The sequence below is a fragment of the Hyperolius riggenbachi genome, chromosome 5, assembly GCF_040937935.1.
Source record: "Hyperolius riggenbachi isolate aHypRig1 chromosome 5, aHypRig1.pri, whole genome shotgun sequence".
Classification (NCBI taxonomy): domain Eukaryota; kingdom Metazoa; phylum Chordata; class Amphibia; order Anura; family Hyperoliidae; genus Hyperolius; species Hyperolius riggenbachi.
The window spans coordinates 62,349,297-62,357,281 of NC_090650.1; positions in this window are offsets into that span (position 1 = coordinate 62,349,297).

Sequence of the window (7,985 nt, forward strand, 5' to 3'; positions counted from 1 at the left end):
GAGAATTGCCTTACTGGCTGAGGGTTTAAAAATCATTTTATGACAAAGGGCCCATATGCAATTAACTTTTCCTCCTGATTTTTCTCCTAGGTGATATTTGCACCACCAAGCAAAAAAATACTTAAAATAATTTTGACATTACTTTTTCACCTACTTTTTAATACTTTTTCAAATGCAGAGTGCTAAAAAGTAACTTTAAACAGAAGATGAAAAAGTATCTCCTAGGAGAAAACTGAGTAAAAAGGTTAGTTGAATATGGGCCAATGTATGAAAATATCACCTGCAAGAAATCTCAGGAGAAAGGTGAATTGCATATGGGCAACTATGGAACAAGTCAAAACGACGGAGTCAAAACTATGGAACAAGCATATGGCTAATACAGTAAAACCTGAGTTAGCTGAGTCAGAGTACCTGATCTGCTGTATGCTTGTTCAGGGTCTCTGGCTAAAAGTAGTAGACACACAGGATCAGAAGGACTGCCAGGCTACTGGTATTGTTTAAAAGGAAATAAATATGGCAGCCTCCAAATCACTCTCATCTCAGGTTCCCTTTAAATGATACAATGATGACATCTTATGAAATTTTTTGTGCCATACGATCTCAGAAAAAAAACCACATATAGTATATAAGTAGATAAATACTTGCTCTACATAAATTGCACTGCCCAAGTTTTGATTTTAGTGATTTTTCTTTGGTAAAAAAAAAGGATTTTTAGGATTCTCCATTTTAACTGTGTCTTGAAGCCAATTCTGATGTTGTTTCCTCCCTTTCTCTTCTCTGCCTGATTGTGTATGCATTGCCTGCCCTCCTCCCAGTCTTCAGGCACTCCCACCCAGCTCTGCAATAGAAAGTGCATTGTCTCAGCATGAGAAATATTGGGCAATCAGAGAAAAAACGAAGTGTGGCAGGGTAAAACAGGGGGTGGGGTGGGGGGGGGGGGGGTCGGAAGAGGCTTCAGCCAGTCAGGCTGCACAAGTTGAGTCTGAGAGGAAAGTGAAGAAGCAAAAAAAGACAACCCAGCATGCCCTGCAACTTCCTTTGTGTAGCAATGTACCAAATAAGACTCAGGTAAACTGGTGAACGATCATTTATCAACAAGAAGAGCAATAGTGATTTTTAACCTTTGGATTGCTGGGTTAGCATCTTTATTACTTGTTTACCAGATAAAAATAAATAATTGATTTTTGATGTTATGCCCGACAGTTACAATTTAACAATGCATTACTATAATGATGAAAAATACTTCCATTGTGATTTCACAAAGCTGCAGGTCATCAACCAGAGCAGATGAAGCCTATCCTTGGTTGCCTAGCAATCAAGATGTGGGCAGAGGGGTGGTGAAGCCAAAAGAGATGTAATCCTAAAAATAGTGCACTGTCCGGGCTATATTACTGGATTGGGAACGTTATGGGGATGTAGGGGAACATCACATTATGTCCGCAGACATCAGTTTATTAAAATACCTGTTAAAACTGGTGCAGGGTTAGGCTAGGTTCATAATGGGGCATTGCGTTTCATAAAAACAGGATCGTTGTATAAATGATCTGTATCACTTTTCTTCAATAAAATGATAGTAAAAAGAACACACAAAAAAAAAAACAGGATCGCAACTCAACAGTGGGGAAAAAGTCATAATGCACATTATGCGCACATTACGTTGCAAAACATAAAACATGCAGGTCAATAAACAGTATGCTTCACTGCAACTGTAAGTGCACAAGTTGTTCGGTAATGCACTGCACGCCTCGCGTTATGCCAATATATCCATCACATTGCTCTTCTAATGCAACAATTTGAACGTGCCATCCTATATAAAAATTGCCCAATCCTGCATCCTCCTGTGTTCCTGTGTCCGTGCGTTGTGCCTAGCACCCATGCGCAGCACGAGCATGGAGTTTTGGCCAGCACAGGAGGACAGGCGCAGGTGGGGGGGGGGGGGGGGTTGCGCCTGTGTTTTAACGGGCGGGCCTTTCCACTAGTTACAATATAATTGTCACACGACACACATGACTCTGCATATGGTGGTGAGTGGGGATCGTAATAATGGGGGCACATCTGGCTACCTATACTGGGTGGAGGGATGCCTAATACTAGGGCAATATGGCCACCTATACTAAAAGAAAAAAAAAAAAAATCTGGAGCTGGAGCTGGCTACAGTGGCCACATACTCACCAAAACTGGACAATTTAGCTCACTCTGATGAATCGTGATTTCTGCATAGGAATGGTAAAATAAGCATATGGTGTCTACAGCAGAACTTGACAGACCTAATTTCCCCTGTGTCAACATACTAAACTAATGGTGGTTTGGGATGTGGTAGAGTAGAGAGTTCATCGCATGGATGTGCAGCTAACAAACTTACAGAAAGTATGAGATGCAACCAAGTCTTTGTAGACCAAAAACTCAGAGGAATGTTTCCAACATCTTGGGGAATCCATGGCAAGAAGGTTGGGCAAGTTATGACCCTACCCAGTATTAGTACAGTGTGTAAACAGTTGCATTGGGCAACCATTTACCCTGTGTAGCTACCTTTATTCCTTCCTTGCCGATATTACATCTGCAGAGAAAAAAAATACGATATAATATACAGTATATAATACAGGGGTGTAACTACAAATCATGGGGCCAAAAATGTTATGGGGCCCCATAATACTGACAAACCTTCCCTTGCCTCCCCTTGGTGACCCTCACAGCCTGGGAATCCATCTTATAATGTTCATAAAACAAGTGTGGCCATCATGATCTTCACACCAATAACATGTGCAGCCACAAAAACTCCTGATCTGGAGTATCAGAGAAAGGGGAGGTTGGTAGTTGCCCCCCCCCCCCCCCAAATTTGTACTCTTTGTCGCCCAAGGCCATTGTCACCAGCCGCCCCCCTACAGTATAGGTAGCGAGATGACCCCTCCCCCAGTATAGGTAGCCAGATGACCCCTCCCCCTTTCCTCTAGTACAGGTAGCCTGATGACCCCCCCACCCTCAGTATAGGTAGCCAGATGACCCCTCCCCCTTTCCCTCCAGTATAGGTAGCCTGAGGAATCCTCCCCCTCCAGTACTGGTAGCCAGATGACTCCCTAATCCCTCCCCCCCCTTTTAGTTTAGGTAGCCAGCTCGCCTTCACACCCAACAGTGTCACTCATTTCTCCACTCGTCTCCGGTGCAGAAGCTTCCTCTTCCTTTCCATCTCCGATGCTGCCCAAGTCCATAGCCGCCTGCCACAATGCAAACGTGCACAGAGAGCAAGGTGGATGCTGCACAGGCGGCTAGCAGCAAAGTACTGTGGTCAGGCACTCCCTGCATTGCAGCATTTGCAAGCTTACAAATACTGCACCAGTTTAGCCTGCTGCTTTGGTGCCCTACAGTATGGCCTAGGTGGCCTTGTCCTAAATTATTATTATTATTGATTTATAAAGCGCCAACATATTCCGTCTAGCCCTGGCTCCACCCTAGTTACACCACTGATATGATACCAGGGGATCATACCAGGGTAGATTGAATAATCTTTCTGTATCTCACCTTCCTTTTCACTTGACCTATAAGGAAAGATCATTCTTGAGATAAACAGATAATGAGACATAAATAATGAATCAAGACATATAAGTAGCAGACATACAGTGGTTTGCAAAAGTATTCGGCCCCCTTGAAGTTTTCCACATTTTGTCACATTACTGCCACAAACATGCATCAATTTTATTGGAATTCCACGTGACAGACCAATACAAAGTGGTGTACACGGGAGAAGTGGATCGAAAACCATACATGATTTCAAACATTTTTTACAAATAAATAACTGCAAAGTGGGGTGTGCGTAATTATTCAGCCGCCTCAGTCAATACTTTGTAGAACCACCTTTTGCTGCAATTACAGCTGCCAGTCTTTTAGGGTATGTCTCTACCAGCTTTGCACATCTAGAGACTGAAATCCTTGCCCATTCTTCTTTGCAAAACAGCTCCAGCTCAGTCAGATTAGATGGACAGCGTTTGTGAACCGCAGTTTTCAGATCTTGCCACAGATTCTCGATTGGCTTTAGATCTGGACTTTGACTGGGCCATTCTAACACATGGATATGTTTTGTTTTAAACCATTCCATTGTTGCCCTGGCTTTATGTTTAGGGCCATTGTCCTGCTGGAAGGTCAACCTCCGCCCCAGTCTCAAGTCTTTTGCGGTCTCCAAGAGGTTTTCTTCCAAGTTTGTCCCGTATTTGGCTCCATCCATCTTCCCATCAACTCTGACCAGCTTCCCTGTCCCTGCTGAAGAGAAGCACCCCCGAGCATGATGCTGCCACCACCATATTTGACAGTGGGGATGGTGTGTTCAGAGTGATGTGCAGCGTTAGTTTCCGCCACACATCGCGTTTTGCATTTTGGCCAAAAAGTTCCATTTTGGTCTCATCTGACCAGAGCACCTTCTTCCACATGGTTGCTGTGTCCCCCACATGGCTTGTGGCAAACTGCCAACGGGACTTCTTATGCTTTCTGTCAACAATGCCTTTCTTCTTGCCACTCTTCCATAAAGGCCAACTTTGTACAGTGCATGACTAATAGTTGTCCTTTGGACAGAGTCTCCCACCTGAGCTGTAGATCTCTGCAGCTTGTCCAGAGTCACCATGGGCCTCTTGACTGCATTTCTGATCAGCACTCTCCTTGTTCGGCCTGTAAGTTTAGGTGGATGGCCTTGTCTTGGTAGGTTTACAGTTGTGCCATACTCCTTCCATTTCTGAATGATCGCTTGTACAGTGCTCTGTGGGATGTTCAAGGCTTTGGAAATCTTTTTGTAGCCTAAGCCTGCTTTAAATTTCTCAATAACTTGATCCCTGACCTGTCTTGTGTGTTCTTTGGACTTCACGTTGTTGTTGCTCCCAATATTCTCTTAGACAACCTCTGAGGCCATCACAGAGCAGCTGTATTTGTACTGACATTAGATTGCACCCAGGTGCACTCTATTTAGTCATTAGCACTCATCAGGCAATGTCTATAGGCAACTGACTGCATTAAGATCAAAGGGGGCCGAATAATTATGCACACACCACTTTGCAGTTATTTATTTGTAAAAAATGTTTGGAATCATGTATGATTTTCGTTCCACTTCTCATGTGTACACCACTTTATATTGGTCTTTTATGTGGAATTCCAATAAAATTGATTCATGTTTGTGGCAGTAATGTTAAAAAATGTTAAAAATCTTCAAGGGGGCCGAATACTTTTGCAACCCACTGTAAATGGTAAATTGAATCAGATAAGGAAGGATACATAATATGAGTATTGTCTAATTGTGGTTTTGTGAATCAACCCTATTAGAGCTTGCATTTCTTTAAAAAAATGTATATATTCTATACTAGCTCAGGTGCTTTAGTATTATCTGAAAATAACAGGCCTTGAACTGATTTTCCATTTTAATTGCATAGTTATATTCTAAAGTATTCTTCTATTATAAAAGAAATCCCAGTGATCTGATTCCTGCCATGTGCGAAAATAGGCCAAAGATTTAGTAAAACAAAGGATATGGCCTTGTAGCAGTGCTTTATTACAGCCTTTTACAGATACTTCTATTCAGTTACACAAAGGTGACATTAGCATACATTAACCCTACCCTTTTGTACTCCACTCTGTGAACATTTCTCACTTGTCACAGAACAATTAATAACAATTAAAAAAAAACTAAAACGGCAATCTAAAAGCGTTTTTTAAAGAAAACAATTCATACACATATGCAGTAAATGCTCAATCATTTCATTAATACAGAGTAACCAAGCAGCTCGGGGTGACCCAAACCACTAGGAATATATAGGGGAATAAGAGATCGAAAAGCCCTCCTACTAATAAGCAATGCTTGGTGAAATTTGCCTTTTTAAAAGAGAAGGAAATTTGCAATAATTCAACTATAAGTGAACATTTGTGGTTACCCACAATGCACCACTACTGAATATGCAAATGATCTCTTTGTCCCTGTAAGCCAGTGAAGCACCCGGAACCGCTGGTGTATAGCAAGCCTATAGCTTTAAATATTACACAGTTTGTGGGTCTCTGAGTGAGTGTGTGCATCTCTGATAGAGATGTCGCGAACCTCCGATTTTCCTGTTCGTGAACCCTGTTCGCGAACTGCCACGGAAGGTTCGGTTCGCATGAACTTCCACGAACCGCAATAGACTTTAATGGGGAGGCGAACTTTGAAAACTAGAAACATTTATGCTGGCCAGAAAAGTGATGGAAAAGATGTTTCAAGGGGTCTAACACCTGAGATCTTTCAGTGACTACAAGAGGGGAAAAAAATTTCAAAAATACCTTATAGTTTTTGAGAAAATCAATTTTAAAGTAATTCCTGACCGTGGGAAAATTAAGCGCCCGCCGACTTTAACAGTTAATAGCAAAGCCGTTTTAAAAGCTAGAAACACCAAACTTGCAGAAAATGTTAAGAAGAACAGTGGGAATAAGAGGATTTTTTTTTTTCAAAAAGACCTTATAGTTTTTGAGAAAATCAATTTTAAAGTTTCAATGTAAATTCTCCTTCTGACCGTGGGAAAATATACCCCCGCCGACTTTAATGGTTAATTGCAAAGCCCCTTTAAAAACTAGCAACACCACAATTACTGGGAATGTTAAGAAGAACAGTGGGAACAAGAGGAACATTTTTTTTTCAAAAAGACCTTTCTAGTTTTTGAGAAATTCGATTTTAAAGTAAAAAAAAAAGAGTCGATTCATAAAAAAGAACCAGCCTAGGTGGGGGTTGACAGGTGCAGGCAGGCAGGTGGGGAGAGACAGCGGGAGCTAGCAGCTATGCGTCCGAAAGGATGCATTCTCTGCTATGTGGGTGGGGGGCTTCAGAAATCTTCAATCAACTTAATAAAAGGTTGCAACATAAGAGGATACAGTTCGTTGGATCATTTACCGAGGATATTGGCGTGGGAATTTTTTTTTTAAAGGTACAGGTAAGTATTTCTGGTTAATTAAGAAAATTAAAGGACTTTTTTCGTGGTTGTGTTTTTATTTCATTTAACCCTTTGTGGAAATGGGTAAGGGGTACTTTGCACCTCTATACTCATTTCTCCTGGGAGGGGGTGGGCATCTGGGGTCCCCTTCTTAAAGGGGACTCCCAGATGCCACCATGAACCCCCCCCCCCCAGGGAGTCGTCGCCCCCACCTCCTCCTGGGGCACCGGAGGTGGGGAAGAGCCCCTTGTCCATGGATTGGACAAGGGCTCCGGAGGGGGAAGGGGAAGGCTTGGCTGCCCCTCCCCCCCCCCCCCCCCCCGGAGCCCCCCATACCATTGACCATGCGGGCTGGTATAGCTCAGGGTGCAAAGCCCCAGTCGGCCGGGGCTCCGCATTCTGGCTATCCAAGCCTGCATGGGGGACAAGGGGTTACAGAGGCTCGGGAGGGGGGGACCCCACGTCATTTATTTTTTTCAGATTTCCCACACTCAGCACATAAAAATAAATATATATATATTATTATTATTTCTTAAAGGACTTACGAGGCCACAAGTATGAAAAAGTTAAATACCATTTCATAATCCAGATCCAAGGAGGACGCCATCTGCGCCCCCCCCCCCCCGTTCATTCCGCCATGGCACCCGCAGTAATACCGGCCCCGGTCGTAGATGCGATTGCGGCTGCGCAGCTCTAGGTCCTCCTCCCGATGTGTCCGATGTATGCACGCATATTGATGACGTGGCAGGAGGAGGCTCTAGAGCTGCGCAGGTGCAATCGCGTCTGTGCGGACTGCGCAGCCGCAGCAATCTGTGGCGGCCATATTGAGTGGGGAATGAGAACCCGACCTGTTCGGAGGGGTCGGGAGTCATGACCCGACCGGGGCCGGTATTACTGCGGGATCCATGGGGGAATGAACGGGAGGGCGCGGATGGCGTCCTCCATGGATCTGGATTATGAAAAGGTATTTAACTTTTTTCACATTTGTGGCCTCGGAAGTCCTTTAACCCTCCTGGTGGTTTTATTAAAAAAAAAAAAAAAATTTCATGTAGCGAGACA